The sequence below is a fragment of the Hypanus sabinus genome, chromosome 1 (assembly GCF_030144855.1).
Source record: "Hypanus sabinus isolate sHypSab1 chromosome 1, sHypSab1.hap1, whole genome shotgun sequence".
NCBI classification, from domain to species: Eukaryota; Metazoa; Chordata; class Chondrichthyes; order Myliobatiformes; family Dasyatidae; genus Hypanus; species Hypanus sabinus.
The window spans coordinates 32,519,337-32,544,775 of record NC_082706.1 but is presented as its reverse complement, the minus strand read 5'-3'; the positions used below and the strand labels follow the sequence as shown (position 1 = coordinate 32,544,775).

General features: G+C 45.2%; 1 long non-coding RNA gene across 1 annotated transcript in view; it reads right to left on the bottom strand.

Moving 5' to 3' along the window:
* The window catches only part of LOC132392379 (uncharacterized), a 35,523-nt gene extending 10,363 nt beyond the window's left edge, over positions 1-25,160 (bottom strand). Inside the window, exon 1 of the long non-coding RNA XR_009511512.1 lies at positions 21,864-25,160. This is a non-coding gene — a long non-coding RNA (uncharacterized LOC132392379). The remainder of the gene's footprint in view (positions 1-21,863) is intronic.
* Between the last annotated feature and the right edge of the window lie 279 nt (positions 25,161-25,439).

The window sequence follows — 25,439 nt, the reverse complement described above, 5'->3', positions numbered from 1 at the left end:
GGGGGGGGGGGGAGTTGTAGTGGAAATGGGGACAAGCTCCCACAACCTATTAATGGCGTGCACCTCAAATAGCCGCTGGCAACCAAGTTCAGTTCCTGTCCTTCACCTGTGGCTTAGCTACTAAGCCCAGCTGAACCGTTTTAACTAACAGGAGAAGGGGCAATGGTGGATTACTGGTGCCAGTTGCTTTGGGCAGATGGAGCTCCTCTGACATGGTTGGCATCTCATCTAGGAGGAGGAAAATTCTGATCTCAAGCCTCCACTACCTTGCAGCGATACCCACTCATGGGGAAGGCTTCAGGAGCAAACCCAGAGGGAAGAGTCTGGTGCTGGGTTCCCTGAAGCGATCCTACATTGAGTTCAACGTGTCTGGCAACTCCTCCAATGCTGCTGGTTCCAATTGGTCTCTGCCGTTCCCTGGGGTTCATCAGGTATCAGGGTGCTTGCTCTCCATGTCGTACTGCCCAGGCTAGGATGCATCATCCATGGTTGACCCTGACCAACAAAGGCCTCATACACTCACCAGGTGTTTTTTCAGAGCAGCTTGTTGAGCCCCTTCAGGGAATGTCAATTCTGGATTGGGTGTTATGCAAGGGCCCAGATTTGATCAGAAAGATTAAGGTAAAGGATCATAATATGATAATAGAATTCACCCTGCAGTTTGAGTGAGAGAAGCTAAAATCAGATTTATCAGTATTACAGTGGAGTAAAGAGAATTACAGAGGATTGAAAGGGGAGCTAGCTGAAGTTGATTGGAAGGGAACACTAGCAGGGATGATGGCAGAATAGCAATGACTGTTATTTCTGGGGATGGTTAGAAGGTGCAGGAAAGATACATCCCAAAGATGAAGAAGTTTTCTAAACGGAGGATGAGGCAACCGTAGCTGACAAAGGAAGTCAAAGACAGCACAAAAGCTAAAAAGAGAGCGCATAATATTGCAAAAATTAATGGGAAGGTAGACCGTTGGGTAGCTTATAAAAACCAACAGAAAGCAACTAACAAGCCACAAAGAGAAAAAAAAGATGAAGTGTGAAGGTAAGCAAGCCAATAATATAAAACAGGATACAAAAAGATTTTTCAGATATACAGAATAAAGAGTAAAAAAGGTATGAGTGTGGATATCGGACTTCTGGAAAAATTACGCTGGAGGGATAGTAATGGGGAACAAAGGAATGGCAGATGAGCAGAATAAGTATTTTGCAACAGCCTTCATTGTGAAAGACACTAGCAGAATGCCAGAAGTGTCAAAGTGTCCAGGGTACAGAAAAGAGCATCCTTGCTATTATTAAGAAGTTGCTTGGGAAGCTGAAAGGTCTGAAGGTAGCTAAGTCACCTGGACCAGATGGATTACACCTCAGGATTCTGAAAGAGGTAATTGAAGACATTGTGGGGGTACTAGTAATGACCTTTTTCAAGAATGACTAGATTCTGGAAAGATTCCTGAGGACTGGAAAATTACCAATGTCACTCTTCAAGAAAGAAAGGAGGCAAAAGAAAGTAAATTATAGGCCAGTTAGCCTGACTTCAGTGCTGGAAACATGCTGGAGTCTCTTATTAAGGATGAGGTTTCGGAGTACTTGGAGGCATATCATAAAATAAGCCAAAGTCAGCATGGTTTTCTGAAGGGAAAATCTTGCGTGACAGATCAGTTGGAATTCTTTGAGGAAATAATAAACAGAATAGACAAAGGAATGTCAGAGGATGCTGTTTTCTTTTGGAATTTTCAAATGGCCATTGACAAGGGGCCACACATGAGGCTGTTTAAAAAGATAAGAGCCTATGGTACTATCAGAGTTAGAAGATTAGCTGACTAGCAGGAGGCAAAGAGTGGGAATAAAGGGGCCTTTTCTGGTTGGCTGCCAATGATTAGTGATGTGCAGAAAGGGTTGGTAATCGCACAGCGCACTTTCACGTCATATGTCAATGACTTAGATGAAGGAATTGATGGTGACGGCTTTGTGGCCACAATTGCAGATGATACAAAGATAGATGGAGGGGCAGATAGTGTTGAGAAAGCAGAATGTAGAAAAACTAAGGCGTTTTGAGAGAATGAGCAAAGATTTCGCAGATGGAATATGGCATAGACAAGTGCATGGTCATGCACTTCGGCAGAGGGAGTAAATGCGGGAACTATTTTCTAAATGGGAAGAAAATTTTAAAAATCAGATGTGCAAAGGGGCTTGGAAGTTCTTGTGCAGGCTTCCCTAAACGTTAACTTGCAAATTGAGCCAGTGGCGAGGAAGGCAAATGCAATGTTCGCATTCATTTCGAGAGGACTAGAATATAAAAGGAAGGATGTGATGCTGAGGCTTTATAAAGCCTTGGTCAGACTGCACTTTGAATATTGTGAGCAGTTTTGGGCTCCTTACCTGAGAAAAGATATGCTGACATTGGAGAGGGTCCAGAAGAGGTTCATGAGAATGATTCTGGGCAGGAAAGGGTTAATGCAGTATTAAAAAAGGATATGTTGGGATTGGAAAGGGTCCAGACGAGTTCTATGAGTATGATCCCAGGAATGGAAATGTTAATGTCTGATGGTTCTCTATCTGTACTCATTAGAGTTTAGAAGAATAAGGGGGTTGGAGTGGGGAATCTCATTGAAACTTATTGAATATTGAAAGACCTAGATAGAATGGATGTGGAGAGTGTGTTTCCTGTAGTGGGGGTATCTAGGACTAGAGGGTACAGCCTCAGAATTGAGAGATGTCCGTTTAGAACAGAGATAAGGAAACTTTTCTCCAGCCGGGGGTGGTGAATTGATGGAATTCATTGCCTCAGACAACTGTGCAGGCCACGTCATTGGGTATATTTAAGACTGAGGTTGATAGCTTCCTTTAAAAACACAAACATGAGGAATCTGCAGATGCTGGAAATTCAAACAACACACACAAAATGCTGGTAGAACGCAGCAGGCCAGGCAGCATCTATAGGAAGAAGTACAGTCGACGTTTCGGGCCGAGACCCTTCGTCAGGACTAACTGAAAGAAAAGATAGTAAGGGATTTGAAAGTAGGAGGGGAAGGGGGGAAATCCAAAATAATAGGAGAAGACAAGAGGGGGAGGGGTGAACCTGAGAGCTGGAAAGGTGATTGGCAAAAGGATACAGGGCTGGAGAAGGGAAAGGATCATGGGATGGGAGGCCTAGGGAGAAAGAAAGGGGGAGAGGAGCACCAGAGAGAGATGGAGAACAGGCAAGGAGTGATTGTGAGAGGGGCAGAGAGAAAAAAAAAGAGAAAAAGGGGGGACTGGTGGAAATAATAAATAAATAGACAGATAGATAGATAAATAAATAAGGGATGGGGTAAGAAGGGGAGGAGGGGCATTAACGGAAGTTAGAGAAATCACTGTTCATGCCCTCAGGTTGGAGGCTACCCAGACTGAATATAAAGTGTTGTCCCTCCAACCTGAGTGTGGCTTCATCTTGACATATGGATTGACATATGACCATTTCGCTGAACACCTACGCTCTGTCCACCAGAGAAAGCAGGATCTCCCAGTGGCCACACATTTTAATTCCATGTCCCATTCCCATTCTGATATTTCAATCCATGGCCTTTATTTCCCCCCTTTTTTTTCTCTCTTACTCTCTTTCTACCCCTCTCACAATCACTCCTTGCCTGTTCTCCATCTCTCTCTGGTGCTCCCCTCCCCCTTTCTTTCTCCCAAGGCCTCCCATCCCATCATCCTTTCCCTTCTCTAGCTCTGTATCCCTTTTGCCAATCACCTTTCCAGCTCTTAGCTTCACCACTCCCCCTCTGGTCTTCTCCTATCATGTTGGATTTCCCCCCTCCCCCTCCTATTTTCAAATCTCTTACTATCTTTTCTTTCAGTTAGTCCTGACGAAGGGTCTCGGCCCGAAATGTCGACTGTACTTCCTCCTATAGATGCTGCCTGGCCTGCTGTGTTCCACCAGCATTTTGTGTGCATTGTTTGATAGGTTCTTGATCAATTAGGGCATCAAAGGCTACAGGGAAAAGGCAGGAGAATGGGATAGAGGGGGATAATAAATCAGCCATGATAGAATGGCAGAGATATCCTGATTGGCTGAATGGCCTAATTCTGCTCTTATGTCTTAAATGACCTCTAGTTCTAGATTCACCCAACCCCCATGCAAAAAGCCTGCTTGCATTTACTCTGCCTATACTCCTCATAATTGTATAAACCTATGTAAGATTTCTCCTCATTCTCCTATGCACCAGGGAATAAAGTTGTAACCTATTCAACCATTCCCTATAACTCAGGTCCTTGAGTCCCAGCAATATCGTTGTAATTAAGACCACAAGACAAAGGAGCAGAATTAGGTTATTTGGCCCATCAAGACTGCTCCTCCATTCTATCATGGCTTTCTCCCCCCTCTCAACTCCATTCTCCTGCCTTCTCCAGAGAACTTGAGGAATGTAAGGTCAGTGTAGAACATGCCAAGGTTAAGAAAGGGGATGTGCTGAAAATTTTGAAAAACATTAGGATAGATAAATCCTCTGGGCCTGATTGGATATAACCAAAGTTACTACAGAAACTGAGGGAAGAGATTGCTGCAGCTTTGGTGATAATCTGCCTCCTCACTGACCACAGAAGATTGGAGGGTGGCAATTGTTATGGCTTTGTTCAAGAAAGGTAATCAATAATCCTGGGAATTATAAATGGTGAACTTTACATCCGTTGTAAGCAAAGTATTGGAGAGGATTCTTAGAGACAGGAATTACAAGCATTTGGAGAAGCATAGTCTATTCAGGGATAGTCAGCATGGTTTTATGAGGGGCAGGTCATACCTCATGACCCTGACTGAATTCTTCAATGAGCTGGCTAAGTAAATTGGTGGATATGGTATTTATGGATTTTAACGAGGTGTCTAACAAGGCTTCCCATGGTAAGCTCATTGAGAAAGTCAGGAGGCATTGGATCCAGGGAAACTTGTCTGCGTGAAATCAGAATTTGCTTGCACACAGAAGACAGAGGTGGTAGCAGATGGGTGTATTCTTTCTGGAGACCTGTGATGTGGTATTCCACAAGGATCTGTTCTGTGACCACCCCCCCCCCCCCCACTGCCTCCCCGCTCTTTGTGATTTTTAGAAAAGGACTTAGATGAGGAAGTGGAAGACAGTTTTAGTAAGCTTGAAGATGACATAAAGGTCAGATAGTGTAGAAAGATGTTGTGGGTCACAATCGGACATTAATAGGATGCAGAGCTGAGTTGTGAAGTGGCAGATGGAGTTCAGTTTGGAAAAGTGTGAAGTGATACAATTTGAAAGGTCAAACTTAAGGTGGACTACAAGTTTAATGGCAGTGTTCATGACAGTGTGGAGGAAAGGAGAGATCATGAGGCCCACGTCAAAGTTGCTGCTCAAGTTGAAGGTGTGGTTAGGAAAGCACATGGAGTGTCCTTCATTCATCAGGCTGTTGAGTTCAAAGGCCATGAGGTAGTGTTGCATCTCTAGAAAACTCTGGCTAGACCACTCTTGGAAGATTGTGCTCGGTTCTGGTCACATTACAGGAAAGACGTGGAAGCTTTAGAGAGGGCACAGAGGAGATTTACCAGGACGCCATCTGGCTCAAAGAGCGTATCTTCTGAGCTTGGGCTCTTCTCTTTCGAGCAAAGGAGGATGAGAGTTGATTTATTAGAGGTGCTGAAGATGATAAAAGGCACAGATAGAGTGGACAACAGCACCTTTTATCCAGGTGGAAATGACTAATATCAGCAGGCATAATTTTAAGGTAATTGATAGAATGATTAGTACAACAAAGGAGGAATGTCTAAAGTAGGTTTTTTGCAAAGAGTGTTAAGTGTGTGGAACACGCTGCCGGGGGAGTGGTAGAGATAGAAACATTAGGGATATTTCAGACACTCTAAGACCTTATGCATATGGATAAAAGAAATGTGGGGGCCTACTGGGGAGGAAAGGTTAAGGTGGTCAGGAACGGGTTAAAAGGATGGCATGGGTTGAAGGGCCTGCACTGCACCGTTCTAGGTTCTATGTTCTAACTTCTGATGCCCTTACTTATCAAGAATCTATCAACCTCTGTTTCAAAAATGAATTCCACAGACTCACCACCCTCTGACTAATGAACTCCTCATCTCTGTTCTAGAGGGACGTCCTTTTATTCTGAGGCTAAGCCATCTTGTTCTAGTCTCTCCCTCTATCGAAAACATCCTCTCCGCATCCACTGTGAAAGCCGTACGATATTTGGTAGGCTTTAGTGAGATCCACCCCCTTTCCCATTCTTCTACTGTATTCAGGGTCAGAGCCATCATACAGACCTCATATGTTATCGCATTCATTCTCAGGATCAGTCTCGGCAGCCTCTTCTGAAGCCTTTTCAATACCAACACTTTCTATCTTAGATACAGGGCCAAATCTGCTCACGTTATTCCAAATGAAGTCTGACCAACACCTTACCTCAGCATTAAATCCCTGCTTTTATATTATGGTGTAATGTGACATTCTTGTTGGTGAGTTTCATAATCAAAGACACAACCACAATGGACAATAACAGAAGCTCGAAGACCTTCATTCAAGCTGGCAAAATCTGGATGGAATTCTGATGGCTACCCCTGCTACTACCGTTTCCAGGTGGAGTGCGGCGGTTAGTACTGTTGATCGCGGTCCTGGTGACCCACGTTCGATCCTGACCTCCATTGCTGTTGATGTGCAGTTTGAAGATTTCCCCTGTTACTGCATGAGTCTCCCCCAAGGTGCCGGCTAGCAGGGGAACCAAAGGTGTAAATGTGCATGTGAGGAAGAATAGGTTGCAGGGGTAGCGGAGAAAGGGAATGGAGCCTTGTGGAATTACATAGAACATTGAGCAGTGCAGTGCAATACAGGACAGTGCTGGCACGTGGCCAAGTGGTTAAGGCATTCGTCTAGTAATCTGAAGATCACTAGTTCGAGCCTTGGCTGTGGCTTGTGTGTGTGTCCTTGAGCAAGGCACTTAACCACACATTGCTCTGCGACGACATCGGTGCCAAGCTGTATGGGTCCTAATGCCCTTCCCTTGGACAACATCGGTGGCGTGGAGAGGGGAGACTTGAAGCTTGGGCAACTGCCGGTCTTCCATAAAAAAAAACTTGCCCAAGCTTGCATCCTGGAAACTTTCCAAAGGCATATATCCATGGTCTATCGAGACTAATAGAGGCCTATATACAGGACAGGAAGAGCCTCTTGAGCCCCCAGTGTTGAACCAAATAAATTAGTAATTAAATTGCCAACTAACTAATCCTGTCAGTCTATGTGCCTAGCTAGACACCTCTTAAAAGTCTTTAATGATGTTCCAACCCTGGGAAAAAGACTACTCCATGCCTCCCATTATCTTATAAACTTCGGTCTAACCTGCTAGCATGGACTTGATGGGGTAAATGGCCTCTTTCTGCGTTGAAGTCTTTACAATGAAATCTCATTTTGTATTATATTGTATTGAATATGTGAAGTTTGGACATTTATTCAGTTGCAATTTCTGGAAATGAAGGATTTGGAGACACATGTGATTCCAGGTACTGGAACCTGAAGCAAAAACAAAACAAGTGCTGGAGGAACTCACTGAGTCCGGCAGTATCTGTGGAGGAAAATGATCAGTTGACATTTCAGGTCAAGAGCCGTCATCTGGACCAGTGTAGGATTAGAGTTAAATATGTTTTTGATGATACGTGTGTGCATTCCGTGGGTTGAAGGGCCTGTAGAGGGGAGATGGCCAGGATAAAAAGGTGACAGGAAGGGTGAAGTAACAGCTGGCAAATGATAGGTGGATCCAGGTGAGGAGGGATTGATTGACAGATGGAGTCAGGTGGGGAAGGAAGGGGTGGAAAGAGCAATGGAGGCTGGGAGGTGATAGGTGGAGATGACAAAGGGGTGCAGATGATGGAATCTGATGGGAAAGGAATGTGGAACATGGGATCAAATAGGAACATTGGGTGGAGGAGAGAGTGTGGGTGATGTGCAGAGGTGTGATTTCAAGACAGTCGAGGGGATTCTGGACAGTACAAGCAGGGTAGAATTTTTCTGTCTCCCTGTTGAGTTGGAAATGTTGGATCAATGGTGAACATGGAGAAAAACGAAGACAACGTAATTGGTAATGGTTCATTATTGACTCATGTACATAGTTATCTAGAAAGATCATTCCATACATGAATACGTTGAGGTTGTATGAGAGGAAAACAGAATGAAGAACATTGTGTTACACTTATAGAGAAAGAGCAATGCAGGTAGTCAGATAAAGGGCAAGAGCCAATGACAAGGCAGAGTGCAAGGTCAAGAGTTCAAGCTTATCACATACACGATTTTTATAGCAGCAGGGTAGAAGTTGTCTCTGAGTCTGGCGGTATGCGTTCTCAATCTTCGACCTGATTGGAGGAGAGAGCATGTCCAGGCTGGAAGGGCACCCTGACTGTGTTGGCCGATCTCCCGAGGCAACAGGAAATGTAGACCGAGTCCACGGAGGGGAGTCAGGTTTCCATGACGGGTTGAGCTGTGTCCACATCTTTCTGCAATTGCTTGTGGCTTATTGGCAGGGCCGTTGCATGGCCAGCTGTGATGCATCTGGACGGGACGTGCACTCCTATAAAGCCTGTCCCACCCCAAACTCACTCTTTCACAAGAACCTCTGAAGTGCACAATGCTAAAATAAGATAGGAACTGTGACATCAGCCTGTGGAAAGAAAGATCCCATAACGAGCAATGGGATAAATACTGTTCCTGGAGAGTGTTCTTCCTTGACATGAATCTTGTCAACCTGCTCAGCCACCTTAAATCCTTGCACTGGTTCTTGTGAGCCTTGAGCTTACTGCCTGACCTAGAAAGCATCTGAATCCCAGCAGTAACGTTGGATACCGGTTCTGCATGCCAGAGGAATACTGGATGACTGAACAAAGACACAGCATGGGGGCCTTGGTGAGACACGGGAGGAAGCTAGTGCATCTTGTCAGAAGCCACGCGGTCACAGGGGGATCTTGTAAACTCCAAACAGGCAGCACCAGAGACCAGGATCAAACCCAGGTCACCGGAGCTGTAAGACAGCAGGTCTACACAGAGCACCAGCATGGGATTAATCCATCTGACAGCTGAGAGATTCACATGGCTGGGGAAAAGTGTTTGGCAGGGCAAGGTCAGAAAGCGTGAGGAACCGCGTCTCAAGGCAGAAATGCTTTCAAGCTAATGGTTCTGTTCATGCTGTCAGACAAATACTTGGGATGTGTTGCGGACCAAGTTACGTAGATTCCTATATGAGGAAGGTATCGCTCTGCTATCCAGCTTTCCACACGGAAGCAATGGGCTCTGTCCATTCAGAAATATCTATCAGCCTTGACCTGTCAGGATTGCTCTTGAACTTGGAAATGATTTATCACTGTGAGGAAAGACAGCGTGAGGATCAGTTGTAATGAAACAGCTGTCAGTGTTATTCATAAGATAGACTGAGTCGGATGGAGAGCATATGTAAAATATTTTAAATCAACAATTTAATGGCATGACAAGCATTCGCCAGTGTGTCGAGGGAACACACTTAGGGGGTGGGGGACGGGGGGAAGGTGAGAGCTCGAGGTTTCTCCATCCCGAAAAAGACACATTAACTCTTCTAAAAAAATCTAACAGGTAGATGCTCACCAAGGCTGGTCCGTCGAGAATCAGGATCATAATTCTGAAATATGCGGTTTAGCTTTTTGGACAGAGACAAGAAATCTTTTTCACCCTGAGGAGAGCAGATCTTTAGAATTCCCCGCCCAAGAGAACATAAGAAATAGGAGCTGGAGTGGGCTATCTGACCCGTTGATCCTGCCCCAACATTCAATAAGATCATGGCTGATTTGGCCATGGACTCATCTCCACCTACCTGTCTTTTCCCCGTAACATAGTGTTACGGGATTCCCCTACTATGCAAAACTCCATCCAACCTTGTCTTAAATATATTTACTGAGGCAGCCTCCACTGCTTCATTGGGCAGAGAAATCCACAGATTCACCACTCTCCGGGAAAAGCAGCTCCTCCTCATCTCTGTCCTACGTCTACTCCCCCAAATCTTGAGGCTATGTCCCCTAGTTCTCATCTCACCTACCAATGGAAACAACTTTCCTGCCTCTATCTTATCCATCCCTTTCATAAACAGAGAGTTGTTACTAAGACAACTGGGCTGCTCCAAAGAGGTCATTCTTACCCTCAGCCATTAGGCTCTATAATGAATCAACCTATAGCCCGGGAAGTGATAACCTCTCCTGTCAGATTGTTTGTGGTAACTTACTGTATTTTTATTATTTCTGGTTCTCTTCTAATATTTATATCTGCGCACATAATGCTATTATGACTGTAATTTCTTTTGGGATCAATAAAGTATCAATTTATCTAGATTCAGGAGGTTAACAAGTTTTTGGAGATTAAAGAAGTCAGGGGCTAGGGGGTAGTGCAAGAAAGTGGTGGTTGTATCCGATGATGACAGGAAACCATCAAAGTGGAAAAGCCATTGCACTGGGGCAGTTCCTTGGATGTCCAGGTCCAGTGGACAGTAGTAGTCCAGTAGCCATCACAAACTTTGTTCTTCCTTGGTTGCAGTGCATGGGCATGACTTTTGTGCCTTGTCATGTCCTTGCTCTCCAAAAAACGGTGTAGGACTGCCTTCCTGGCTGTTGGATCTCATCCCTGCAGCCCTCCAGAGATGACGTTCCAGGCTAGGAGACCCACCGACTACCCCAGCCTGCCTGAGGGTGACTGTCGAAGTGGTGCACTGGGTTACGTCCGCTGTCGCACTCAAACAACTACTTGGAGAGCTGAGTGTCCAGAGAGGACCAAAGTTGAGTGAGCTGCCCCAGAATGAACATGACAAGCCCCTTCACCAGAGATGCTGCCCCTCCCTGGACACCACATACACCCCCATGCAGGAAAGTATCACAGTAGAAAGATCAGCCAAGATTTCATGGAATGGTGAAGCAGGAAAGGGGATCAAATGGTCTACTCCTATTTCTTATTCTCCTTATTTATTTATTAATGTATTTATTTGTTGATTGATTGATTGAGATACAGAATCGTACTGTGATTTCACCCTAGCCAAATCACAGGATATTTTACAGTGACCAACTAGTATGTCTTCGGACTGTGGGAGGAAACCGGAGCACCAGGAGGAAACACACACAATCACAGGGAGAATCCTTACAGGCAGAGGTGGGAATTGAACCTAGTTCACCTGTGCTGTGAAGTGTTGTACTAACCATTATGCTACCATGCTCTTGTGTTCCTCTGAGATGTTCGAGGCGTTTCATGTCAGTTTTGTACAGAATTCTACCCCACAGAGGATTTGTTGACTATATGGAAATTGTTATCAAAATTGGTTTATTATTGTTACATGTACCAAGACATAGTTAAAACTTAGTTTTGCAACTTATCCATACAGATCATTTCAAAAGTTTAGTGCTTTGAGGGTGTACAAAGAGAAATTCAATAACAGAATGCAGAGTAAAGCATAACAGTGGCAGACAAAGAGAGGTGCATGCAGACACCAAGGACTATGATGTGGTAGACTGTGATATAGAGAGCTCATCTTTAACATAAAGGAGGTCTGTTCAAGAGTCTCTTAACAGCAGAATAGAAGATGCCTTTGAACCAGACCCAGCATTTTGTGCACCCAAAGTATTTCGTGCACTGGAAGTCCAAGCCAGGGTAGGGACAGCTTCACCTGTGAAGGGAGGTTGTGAGGGGAAGGGAAAGATGCAGCTGATGAAGGAAGCTGGGTTTGGTCGCATGGAAAGCAGGTGGCTAGGGATCATTTGGAGAAGAACACATGGAGAACAGTGGGGTTTCCCAAGGTGACTGTGAGGCAGCTGTGGAAGCATTGGTCATGTAGACAACTGAAAGGACCAGGGCCAGGAAATGGGCTGATGGCTTTGTAAGCAGTCATGATACATCAATAATAACAATTAAAAGACATTTGGATGAGTGCATGAATAGGAAATACTTAGCGTGATATGAGCCAAACATAGGCAAATAGGATTAGCTTATGAGGCCAGCTTGGTCAGGATTGAAAAGTTGAGCTGAAGGGCGTGTTTCTATGTGGCATAACTCTATGCCTTCCTTCTCTGGCCTACTTTGGTATGTGAACCCAGTCCTGTATTCCGCACATACACGGAAGAATTATGCATTGACGTTGCAAAGGATGCGACCACCATTTTGAACTATTACAGACAAATACGGAGTATTGTGGGCAGCTTTGAGCCCCTTATCTTAGAAAGGATGTGATGACACTGGAGAGGGTATAAAGGAGGTTCATGAATATTATTCCAGGATTGAACGCCTTGTCATATGAAGAGTATTTAATGGCTTTGACTCTGTATTCACTAGATTCAGAAGAATGAGGGGTGACCTCACTGAAAGCTATTGAATGGTGAATGTGATAGGGTGAATGTGGAGACAACGTTTCCTATGGTGGGAGAGTCCAGGACCAGAAGACACAGCCTCACAATAGAGGGTCATCTTTTTAGAATGGAGGTGAGGAGGAATTTCTTCAGCCAGGGAGTAGTGAATCTGTGAAATTTGTTGCCACTGGTGGGCGTGAAGGTCAAGTCTTTATGTATATTTAAGGCAGAGGTTGATAGATTATTGATTGGACAGGGTTTGAAGGGACACAGGAAGAAGGAAGGAGATTCGGATTTAGAGGAAAAATGGATCAGCCATGATAAAACAGCAGAGCAGACTCATTGGGCCAAATTCTGCTCCTACATCTTATGGTCTTAGATACAGTGACCTACTTGGTGCAAAGAACAAAGCCTATGCAATGTCCCATACAATGTGACTGGTTGTTTTATGAATGAGGTATATCCTTCTGAAAAAAAAAAATCTCTTCCCACGCTTGCTGCCTGACCTGCTGAACATTTCCATCACTTTGCGAAGAGCTGAGAGTCACTCCCTGGGTCTGATGCAACTGGCTCTGTTATCTCTGTGGTATCACCAGCTTTAAGGTAGGCCGAGCAGCCTGTGCCCAGACAGAACTAATTATAGTTAAAGTCTGCGTGGGTGCAATTCACACAAGATTTTCAGGTTAGAAAGTAACAGTCATGAACAGCTGCAGTGAACACTGAAGCACAACGATTGCACTGAAACTAGACTTTTACTGTGAAAAAACAGTCAGATTTTCCACAGTTTGAAAACCTTGACACTGGAAGTATTTTTGCTTCAGCGATCACGTGCTGGCCTTACACTTCAGTGCCAGAAGCCACTCAGGCAAGTCACGGACTTGTTCCAACAGAGTCTCAAACTTTTACAGAGAAAGATCCAACTGGTCAATTCTTCCAGTGGCTCCCGAACCAACCCTCTCTTTCTTCGACAGTGCCTTGGGAAGGAGGATGGCTTGTTCTCACTCTGTGGGTGCCGAAGTGATTAGAAAGACACACAAGCTCATCCCCAGACAGGGCAGGAGGCTCCCAGTAGGACAGGTTGGTGGACAGTCCATGTAGTAGTGTGCTGTCCTAGCTGGGCTACTGGTTGTCAAAGTGTTTGTAAGTATTGCTTCTTTCCTTTCACTGGTCATGGGCTGGCGATTACCAGGAGCTAGTGGGGTTGGTGCAATATCTCAAGGAGATTTTGAGCACCTCCTTGAATCTTTTCCTCTGTCTTCCATCATGTGCTGACTTCCTGATTGAACAGACTGAATGTGGTTTGGTCCTCAGTGGAGGTGTTGGCCCAGAAGAAGACACTGACTCTCCTGTCCATCCCATGAATTTAGATTTTGCAGAGACAGCAGTAGTGGCATCTCTCCAGTGTCTTGTGCTACCTGCAATAGTTAGTCTATGTTTCCTGGAGAGCAGGGACTACAACCATCCAGTAGGCGAGTCTTGCTTCAGCTTTGAGACCTTGATCTTCTAGTGATCTACTCTTCAGTCAACCAAAGACTGTACTGGTGCACTGAAGTGGAGGGGAATGTTTATCTCTGACATTTGTCTTCCCTAAGATACAATCCCATAATGTGGACGTGATCCAGTACGTTACTGTGAATATCTGTTGCTGGAGGGTCGTGTTGTACGGCAGGGATAAGCCGCCCAGGGATTTTAAGTGTAAGACCCATTCTCTCAGTGAATTCCGATCCAGGTTCAGATTTATTTATCATATGTACATGCAAGCATACAGTGATATACGTCTACAATCGACACACCTAAGGATTTGCTGAGTGCAGCCGGCTAGTGGAGGCAGACATTCCAGCACCAACATAGTTGTCAAAACGTTCGGGTATGGCCCAAAGAGTACAGAGAGAGACACTGAAGTAGGTCGACAATTCACTGACTTTAATGAGAACTGGAGCAGAATTTAAAGGAAAAGGAGAACAATAAATGCTAGGTCAACAGGGCTGTTAACTAACACTCTCAGACTGAAAGTTAAATGCCAACACTGCAGCTGAAAGCAATAACTAAACGCTAAATGAATCCCACTCCTTTCCAGCATCAGTCAGGGTGGTAGTCCTCTTTCCCGGACGAGGAGGAGAGTAGGCAGGGAGCATAACATTGCTGTGCTTCTGGTCACGTCTAAAAACAGGGAGTTAAATGCCGCCACAATGAAAAAGTAATTAGCTGGAACGTGGAAGCTCACGAGCGCAATTGGCAAAACTCATTACGCAGCCCACCTGCAGGAGCGTCACAGACCTGTACCCACTGGAAGTCTTGGATGAGAGATTTGTCCAGGATGTCATCGAAGAATGTTCCTCAGGTTCCCAATCCATGAGGTACCGGACCTGGTCCCGTGCCTTGCGAGATGCCAGGTGGTGAAGCACCATATAGACCAGGGAACCATTCAGCAAGCGGGGAGGAGGGTGAGGGGCCAGGGGGAAGTTAGTAACTGGCTCAAGCTGGGAAACATGGAAAACAGGGTGGATCTTCATTGATGCTGGTCAGTGCAATTTATACGAGATCTTGTTGATAACCTTTTCCACAACAAATGGTCCCATGTCGTGTGGCTCTCGCCTTTCGGGGGAAGATCCTTCATGTCAGCCAGAGCTTCTCTCCTGGCCGGGCACGCTGTCTCAGAGCCTGCAGCACAGAATCCCTGGCTCGACTCCACGTGCACTTGTAGAAATGGAACAGCTGTTCAGCCACAGGAGCTCCCACATCAATCTCCCGGTCCGGGAAAAGCCGTGTCTGGAATCTCTTCTGGCCTCAAAAGGGGTCGTCCCAGTGGAGGACGACTGGAGGTTATTTTGGGCAATCTCTGCCTAAACCAGATGGGAGCTCCAGGACATGGGTTGGAAGAGGCAAGGCAGCACAGTCTCCAACTCCTGGTTCACTCTCTCAGTCTGGCCGTTAGATTGGAATGCAAACTAGACGAGAGCCTGTAGTGGCTCCCACAAGAGAACAGAAAACCTTCCAAAAATGTGATGTGAACAGTGGTCCTTGAACATACGCTATGTCCTGAGGGAAGGCATACAGCCTGAACCAATGCTGAACCATGAAGGTGGCAGTTTCACAAGGTGATGGAAGCTTTGGGAAAGCAATGAAGTGGGTAACCTTGGAGAATTGATCCACAATGACCAGACGTTAGACAGGGGCACCCCAATGATGAAATCCTCCAAGAGGTGGGACCAGGGGCAGTGGAGCACAGGCAGTAGACAGTGCGGACCAGCGGGGAGTTGGCATGATATCTTGTTCTGAGCATGGGTGGGAAAAGCAGAGACAAAATCATGGACATCCCTGGGACAACGGTAGCCACCAAAAGCATCTCGTGATAAACTCCCAGATGCACTGAATTCCCAGATGCACTGTATTCCCAGATGGCCATCCAGATGGGAGGAGTGACCCCATCCAAACACTCTGTTGTGTACTGTAGCAGGTCGGTTAGGAGGTCCCCCATCGGGGTCTGGGTCCAATTGTTGGGCGGTCTTTACCTCTGCCTCTATTCCCCAGATCACAGGAGCGTCAATGCAGAAGCTAGGTAGGGAGGGCTCTGGATTGTCCTCAGACCCATCGAACTGCCTTTGTATTCTTGCTGCCAGGACGATAGGTGAAGATGGAATTAAATCGGGTGAAGAAATTAAACTGGGAGCATTGGGGCGGTGGTGAAGCATTGCTTTAGTTCTGAGAATGCTCGGTTGGCTTGATCTGCCCAATAGAATTCTGCAGGTTCTTCCTGGTGAGTGTATTTATGAGGGGCGCAATAGAGCGGAAATTTTGGATGAAGCAACGATAACAGTTTGCCAACCCACTGAGGGCGTCACACCTGTTTGAACGTAGATGGTTCGGGCCACTCTAAGACAGCCTGAACTTTACTTGGGTCCATCTGAACGCTGGAAGCCCAAAAATTACAACTTTACGGAACTCACGCTTCCCTGGCTTGGTGTACACGTTATTCTCGAGTAGCCATTTGAGAACCCTCTGGACATGTTGGCCGTGTTCCTGGTGAAAGTGGGAATAGTGAGAATTTCTTCCAAGTACACAAAAACAATCTGATTCAACATGTCCCTGAGCTCGTCATTGACCTGGGCTTGAGAAGCAGCAGGGGCTTTGACCAGACTAAAGGGCATCACAAGGTACTCATCGTGGTCAGTGGAAGAGTTGAAAGCTGTCTTCCACTCATCCCCTTCTCAGATATGAACAAGGTTATAAGCGTTGAGAAGATCTGTCTTGGAAAATATCATTGATCCCTGGAGATGTTCAAATGCGGAGCTAAGGAAAGGAAGAGGGCAACAGTTTTTCACAGTGATATTGTTATGGGAGCCGATAATCAATGCAAGGACAAAGCTTGCTATCCTTCTTGCTCACAGAAAAAAAGCCTACCCCTGCTGGCGAGCTTGATAGATGGATAAACCCCAAGGACAATACCTCTTTGATACCCTCTTGCATAGCCGTCGCTCCTGGACAAGAGAGAGAAAAATGAGCCGCCCCAGGGGAGAAACAATACCTGGTAAGAGGTCAATGGCACAATTGTATGGCCGGTGTGGAGGCAGTGGGGTGACATTCTTTTTATTGAAAACCTCAATCATATTCAAGCGAAATGCCAGGCAGGTCCAGAATCAGTGGTTGACACAGGAGGGAATTCGCGGACTGAAGATTGAGCTGGTTCTCAATCCTGGAATACTTTTAGGGACTAATCAATCCATCGGTATGTCAGGATGACCGGGGAATGTAAACACCAATGGGAGTCCAGGTGAATCAACCAGGTAGAAGGGAAGTTGCTCCCTATGGTTACCTTCTAGCACAAGTGGGAGGAGTTTGGAGGAAAGATGGACCTGGCCTTGCTCAGTGATAGACCATCCATCAACGTCATTCTTTTCCTCAAATTCTGAGTTGGAACTCAACTTAGAGATGTCCATGAGATTCAGAGCTTCCCAGAGTCAATAAATGGGTCTGATAACACCACAGCCAGGAAGATGACTGTAAAACACACTTAGGGGAAGCCAATTGTAGGGGGAACCGGCATGTCATGACTCCCCTCCCTGATGACAGGTATCCTCTTTTCCTGGACACTTGGGACATGATGCCCGGAAATGTCCTGGATCACAACAGCCGAGGCAGGGACCTGAGTGGGTCATGTGCCCCACTTCCTTAGCCTCCTCTGTGGACTGGGTACCGGGTGATGAGGGAGAAGGTGATCCAAAGATTAGAAAGCTCAAGACATTCTTTCCCTGCGATTGTCAACTCGAATAATTAAATTAATCCGTACATCTAGACGGTCCTGCTCATCACAGATAGCGACCTCATGCCGGACTGCTGCACTCAGTCTGCGCTGGAAGGAACTGATGAGGGATCTCTTGTTTCATCCCATCTCCAGTGCAAGTGTGCAGAATTTAACTGCATAGACTCTCACCGTCCTTCTACCTTGGCACAGGTCCAGGAGTCGGTGGGCAGCCTCCTGACTCCATACTGGAAGGTCAAAAACTGTCCTTAATTCAGCAAAAAAATGACAAAATGACTGGGCTCTGGGGGGATCCTTGCTCCCATAGAGCATCAAACAGGATGAGTGGAGGCTCGTCCAGCAGATTTACCACGTACGCCAGTTTACATGCATCATCACCAAACTGACCAGACAGTGCTTGGAAATGCAGCTCACAATGGGTAACAAAATTCCTGCAACCTTCTGGATCACCAGAATATCTGACCAGTGAGGCCAGTGAATATCTGGTTCAGGTATGGACATGGAAATAGGTTCTGGTCTGGAAGCGGGAGTCAGGGCAGAAGAAAAGGAGGATCTGGGAGATTCTGGGAGTGTGACTGACATGCCCAAAGGCTTCTGAATTGTGTTTTTGAGAACGCTGATTTCTGTTAGCTGACGCTGGCTGTCTGCTGTAAGTTTACAGACTCTGGCTGTGAGATCAGACATGGCAAACACCTGATTCTGATTTTCTCTGGTAAGCTGTTTGACTGCTGCTGCGAGGGATGACAACTGTTCCTTCTGCTGAGACTGGGCATGTCGAAACGAGATTATCTACCACATTGCTCTGGCCACTTCTCCCAAAACAGAATTGATCACCTGTAATTTCTCCCCTATCTGTCCAATGAATCTCAAGGCTAAAAGTCAGCTCTCTTCTGGCTGATTTTTGTGGTCAAGAATTGCTGTCAGAATGTTCCAATATGGCTCAAGTCTGGGGAGAGAGGGAGAGAGAGAGAGATTGCAGCAGGTTGACAGTTCATTGTCTTTAATGAGAAGTGTTGAAGAATTTAAAGAAAAAGGAAAACAATAAATGCTCGGCCTACAGGGCCGTTAACTAAAACTCTCAAAACGAAAGCTAACACCATGTCTGAAAGCAGTACCTAAATACTAAATGAACACCACTCCTTTCCAGAGACTGTCAAAGCAGTAGTCCTCTTTCCCGGACAAGGACGAGAGTAAGCTGGGAGTGTAATGTTGCTATGCTTTCGGTCAAGTCTTGACAAGAGTACAATGCAAAAAGAGGAGTTAAATACCTGTGTAATGAAATAGTAATTAGCTAGAGCTTGCATGCTCACCAGTGCAGTTGCTGAACCTGTTCCGCAGCCATCTGCGGGTCAGGTAGACCCCACAGCTGTGTCCGTGGTTGTGACAATTGAATGCTCACAGTGCTCAGTAGAACAATGCAACTCAACAAACCAGAATACAATAAGCAACAAAACAACAAGCATGGAACAAGCCCCTTTTCTCCTTCCTGCCCCCCACATCCATGGACAGTTTTCCAACCTGGGAACATTTCCCGGGCTTCAGCCACTGTGCTTCATCTTGCAGATTTCCGATCAATCTTCAGGCTTCAATCTTCGGTATTGAACCCCGGACTAGCCAAACTCCAGGCTCACCATCTGACCAACATGAGTCAATAATGACTTGGAGTTTGACCTCTCAGTCGTCATGGCCACAGTGCCACAATGAGTACAGCTGGTATCTCTGTTCCATCATAGTTCCATGTCTCCCAGCCACTGAGGATAGCTACAAGAGGCAATATCTCAGAAAGGTGACATCCATCATTAGGAACCACCACCATTTCTGTCCTCTTCTCATTTCTACAATCAGGCAGGAGATACAGGAGCCTGAAGACCCACATCTCAAGGTTCAAGGCATCTTCCTTGCTGCCATCTGGACCTTGAGCCAACCTGAAGAACTTAAACCCTGGATATGTCTGCCAATGACAATAAACTTCAACTTGAATTGACCTCACAGTGTCAAGAATCAGCAAACTAGACCGTGACTGCTGAGGTTGTTGTGACCTTGGTCTTGACCTTGGCACCGAGGTCCAGATTTATAATTTCTCATCAGTCCTGCAGATTATCCCTACTGGAGGAGGATTGCTGTAGATTAGGTTGAGCAACTTAGTTTAGAGATACAGTATGGTAACATTTTCCTCACACCCAACAGGTGCACGCTGCCCAATTGGTCACATCCATGTAACCAATTAACCTACTAACCAGTATGTATTTAGAATGTGGGAGGAAATCAAAGCAGCTGGAGGAAACCCACACAATCACAGAGAAAACATACAAACTCCTTACAGACAACAGTGGGAAATGAACCTAGAACGCTGGAGCTGTAATAGAATTGTATTAACCTCTACGTTATCATGCTGTTACCACATGAGAAACATTGATAAATGTGGATAATTATGTAGTCTTGTTTCACGTTGTCTTCTCAGAGATTGATTTTGTTGATGATTGTAGACTGTCAATGCACAATGAAAGGCCCTTCAGCCCATCGATTGCATGCCAACCATCAAGCGTCCCCTTACACTAATCCTACATTAGTCCTGTTTTTTTAAAATCCTCCCCCACATTCCTATCTAATTCTCCCAGATTCTACCACTCATATACAGACTGGGCACAATGTACAGAGGCCAATTAACTTATCAACCTCCACATCATCAGGATACAGGGGCCAAAGGGAATTTGGGCAGCACCAGAGCTCTGAACCTGAGTCCCTAGAGCTGTGGGTCAGCAACTCTACCAGATGTTCAAAGGTAGAATTTAATGTCAGATGTGCCACAACTGGGCAACCTTGTTGTGGATTCAATGACTATGACCATGGCTTGCTTGCACATGAAATGGAGAACCACTGTAGGCAGCTGAATGTGAAAAGAGTGGTCCATAGAATAATAGGCAGCAAGCCTTTCCTGAGGACAATAAATTATGGGCACAATGGCAGTTCTTCTCAGACAGACAGGCACTCAGTCTCCAGACAAGAAGTGTTCACAGACTCCCGTTGCCTTGCAGTCCGTCACAACCAGTTTAATGAGAGAGAGTCCTCATTCTGATGTAGTTTAGACCTGAAATAATTGACAAATCATTTCCCCCACAGATGCTGCGGGTGTTCCTCCGGCAGATTGTTGCTCCTGGTTTGATGAAAATGGCCAGGAGACCCAGGATTTAACTACGCACAATTGGAAAACCCACCAATGTACAGTAACTGACTCTTTGCAGCCTCCTCATTTCAGGGACAATTATGGATGGGCAATAAATGCAGGCATTCCCAGTAGTGCTGGGAGAAAGAAGTGGCAGAAGGGTCAGAGATGTGGATTGAAGATAACTTACAGGAGAGTCAAAGCTGGGATGAAAGAACAAAGATATTTATGCAGAGTGGCTGGGTCTAAGAGTACAGAGACAGAATCAACTGTAGCACTCAAAGTGAGCTGGATAAATATCTGCAAGGCAGGAATTTTCAGAGAGAGTCCCTGAGAGTGGGAGTTGCTGGATTGCTCTTACTCAGTGCCAGTACAGATTCAAAGGGCTGAATGGCCTCTTTCTGCACTCTTAACACTTGTTTACGGGTCACACCATGTCAAAGAGAAATATTTTCCGTTATGAAATGTGGAGTAAGGGAGGGGAAGTATCTCTCAGACTGAGTCTTTAGCCAAAAGAAAGACCTGAACTTACACCACTTTTTCACTGCCTTGGGATGCCCCAGTACAGAATTACAGTAATTCATTGGACTGGTGTTGCTGTGGTCCTGATCAAGAGAGGGGCTAGTGACTCCACCAGAGCAAAACTTTAAACTCAACCAGATGACTAAATCAGGTTTTTTAGCTGCTGGGGTTGGTAATGGTAACCAGGAAACCAGCAGCTTATGGTAAAAATCCATCTGGTCCATTGATCTCCTCAGGGAAGGAGATAGTACAGATGTGTACAAAGGCTAGCATGGTCTTGATAGGCTGAGTGGCCTGCCTCTGTGCTCTGTGACAACTTTACCTTATCAGTTAATGTACGGACGTGGTTGTCACTCTGTTACAGGCAAGCATCTCAACACACTGGTCAGTTAGGGTTGGACAGCAGGGAATCGACTCATCCTGCGTGTGAATTAAGCTAAAGAAATTCTGAATGAATCATTAACAAAATGTTGGCAGGGCCGAAGTGCAGGAAAGCTGCCCTGGAGAGTGAAACAGCACAATGGATACCCTTATGATGAAGCCCGTCTGAATTTGAGAGCAGGTGCTTCTCCCTGGGGGGTCGTGGACAATAGTACCTCACAGTGCAGCCTGCCTGTACAGAGCACGACCAGACTCAGGAACACATCTCCGTGCAGTGGGGGATGAAGGCGTCAGCATTCTCTCACAGGGCACTCTATACCTCAGCACGAGTCCGATGGTTTGAGCCCTGTGATACAGAAAGGAAGCTGGTTCATTTGAGTTCACAAAACCACCCTGAAGTTCAAAGTAAATTTATTATCAAAGTACTTATATGTCGCCTTAATGTGCTCTGGCCATTTTATACATTTCGTAGTATTCTACCTGTGAATTGTCATAATTGTCTCTCTTCATCATATCTGGTCAAGTCCTGTCAGGAGTATTGGTGAATAATTTGAAGCAGAAGGAGGACATTTAAACCTCCCTCATCCATTCAACAAGATCATTACAGAGTCGTGCAGTGTGGAAGCAGACCTTTTAGCCCATAGAGTGTGCAAGCGTACACACACACACACACACACACACACACACACACACACACACACACACACACACACAAACACACACAAACACACACACACACACACACACACACACACACACACACACACACCTTACACTAATTCTGATGAAGGGTCTTGACCCAAAATGTTGACTGCCCTCTGCGAATGATGCCTGACCTGTTGAGCTCCTCCACAATTCTGAGCGTTGCTCCAGATTTCCAGCATCTGCAGTGTTCTGTGTCTCCACTGATCCCATTTCATTCTCCTTGCATTTTCATCAACTGCCTCTCTTCCTCCCAGATTTTAGCACACACCTACACATTAAGGGTGGTTTACAGTGACCTACCGTTAGGTACAAGTCCGGACGAAGAGTCTCTGAAAGTGGCAGCACAGGTGGTCAGGGTGGTGAAGAAGGCACTTTGGAGATATGCCTTCACTAGCAAGGGCAATATAACTTAATTGCGGGGTCACCATGTTTATACAACTTTATAAAACATTGGTTACCTGACTCAAAGGTCAAAGTACATTTATTATACAGTATACAACCCTGAGTTTCATCTTCCTACTGGCAGCTACAAAACAATAAAACACGATAAAACCTGTTTAAAGAAAAACCCCACACGACAATGACCATCAAACTCACAACCCACAAACAGAAGGACAAACCGTGCCAACAGCAAAAACTGAGCAAATAACTCAAGAAAACTCCTGGAGAGTTGTAAACACAGGAAATATAGTAGATGCTGGAAATCCAGAGTAATGTACAAAATGCTGGGGGATTCCAGCAGGCCAGGCAGCATTTATGTTACCTGTTTCAATCTTTCAACCTGTTTCAACCTTACCTCTTTCAATCTCACGCATGGGAGTCGCCATACCCAAGGGAGATGCAACCAACTAAAATGTTCCTCACGGTACACCTGCAGGAATTTTCTTGAGTCTTTGATGACATGCCAACCCTCCTCAAACCTCTAATGGCGCTGAAGCTGTGTGTGTGTCCTATTTGTGATTGCATCAATAGGTTGAGCCCAGGATAGATCCTCTGAGACGCTGACACCCAGGAATTTCCCCTTCCTGAAGACCACAATCAATTCCTTGTCTTGCTTTCGTTGAGCACAATGTAGTTGTTGCAACACCACTCAACCATCTGATCTAACTAGCTCTAGCACCTGTACAACTCCTCATCGCCATTTGAAAGTTTGCCAACAATAGTGGCGTCTTTGGCAAATCTACAAATGGCATTTGGGTTGTACCCAGGCACACAGTTATGAGTGGGCTACGTCACCAAGGCAGTGGAACTAAATGGGAGCAAATGGGCTAGTACAGAGGACCACAATGGTCATCGTGGACATGTTGGAACAAAGGGTCACTGTCTGTGCCATATCACTCTACGCAGAGAGAGGGACAGCTCAGTTGTATCTTCCCAAAATGTTCTGTTTTTATTGATATTTCCAGCACTATTTTTCTTTGGGATATCAGTAAACATTGGGTTTTACACATGGTCCAGCAGCAAATGGTTTACTGATAGTTTCAATACAGTATTTAGTTGCATGAATTTAAACCCAGTGGTGTGATGCTGTGGTGAGATTTGAGTTCCCATCTCTGATCAATGATCTAGGTCTGACGATACCAATCTAACAAAGCTGGATTGTGAACTTTAACCATATAACAATTACAGCATGGAAACAGGTCATCTCAACCCTTCTAGTCCGTGCCGAACTCTTACTCTCACCTAGTCCCACTGACCTGCACTCAGCCCGTAACCCTCCATTCCTTTCCTGTCCATATACCTATCCAATTTTACTTTAAATGACAATACCTGCCTCAACCATTTCTACTGGAAGCTCATTCCACTCAGCTACCACTCTTTGAGTAAAGAAATTCCCCCTCGTGTTACCCTTAAACTTTTGCCCCCTAACTCTCAAATCATGTCCTCTTGTTTGAATTTCCCCTACTCTCAATGGAAAAAGCCTACCCACATCAACTCAATCTATCCCCCTCATTATTTTAAATACCTCTATCAAGTCCGCCCTCAGCCTTCTACGCTCCAAAGAATAAAGACCTAACTTGTTCAACCTTTCCCTGTAACTTTGGTGCTGAAACCCAGGTAACATTCTAGTAAATCTTCTTTGTACTCTCTCTATTTTGTTGATATCTTTCTTATAATTTGGTGACCAGAACTGTATACAATAAACTTTCTATGGTATGTCAACATTTTGAGAGAAATTTTGTGGAAGGGAATGGGAACAACCTCTCCACCATGATCTCCCACACCTCATTCAATCTCTAAGGACTGCATGGCCACAAGTTGAAGTCCCTGCTTTTCCAGTCTAACACAAGGTCCCAAATTCTTGACACTATTCTATACCCTCACTGAGAGTGTCATAGTCTCCTGTAGTGTGCTGGCCAGGATACAATGCATTTCAGATGAGAAGAAAGTACTCAAATTTTCCATCAGGCTTCTATTTTACTCAAGGGGTTCTATTTATTTGAAAAATAGAAGGATTACCATCAATAATAAATAATCTCACTACCTCTCTCAGGTAGAATAGTTACATGAAGCCGCTTGTTTTCATGTACACAATATTGGAATTCTACTGGTATGTGCTGATAGCAAATACTTAGTTCACACCTGTAGAATTTTGCTTTAAATTGATAATTACAATGACAATCAGAGTGATGATGTTTGATCAATCCTCCAGTCTGGGATTGAGTTGGGATCCAAAATACTGCATGTCACTAATTTGGTTTTATAGACATAATATGTGTTTAACTTTCTCGCCTTAATGTACACGAGTGAATCTGCAGATGCTGGAAATAAATAAAAACACAAAATGCTGGCAGAACTCAGCAGGCCAGACAGCATCTATGGGAGGAGGTAGTGATGATGTTTCGGGCCTTGGCCCCTCTCCACCATCCCATGTTACTTCACTCCTGATGAAGGGTTTCGGCCCGAAACGTCGTCACTACCTCCTCCCATAGATGCTGTCTGGCCTGCTGAGTTCTGCCAGCATTTTGTGTTTTTATTTGTTCTCCTTAATGTATTTTATTTTGAGAAAAATTATCCCACTTTTCTTTGGAGAAGTTTCTGTAGTTTCCATTATTTGAAACTTATCAATAAGTGCTTCCAATCTG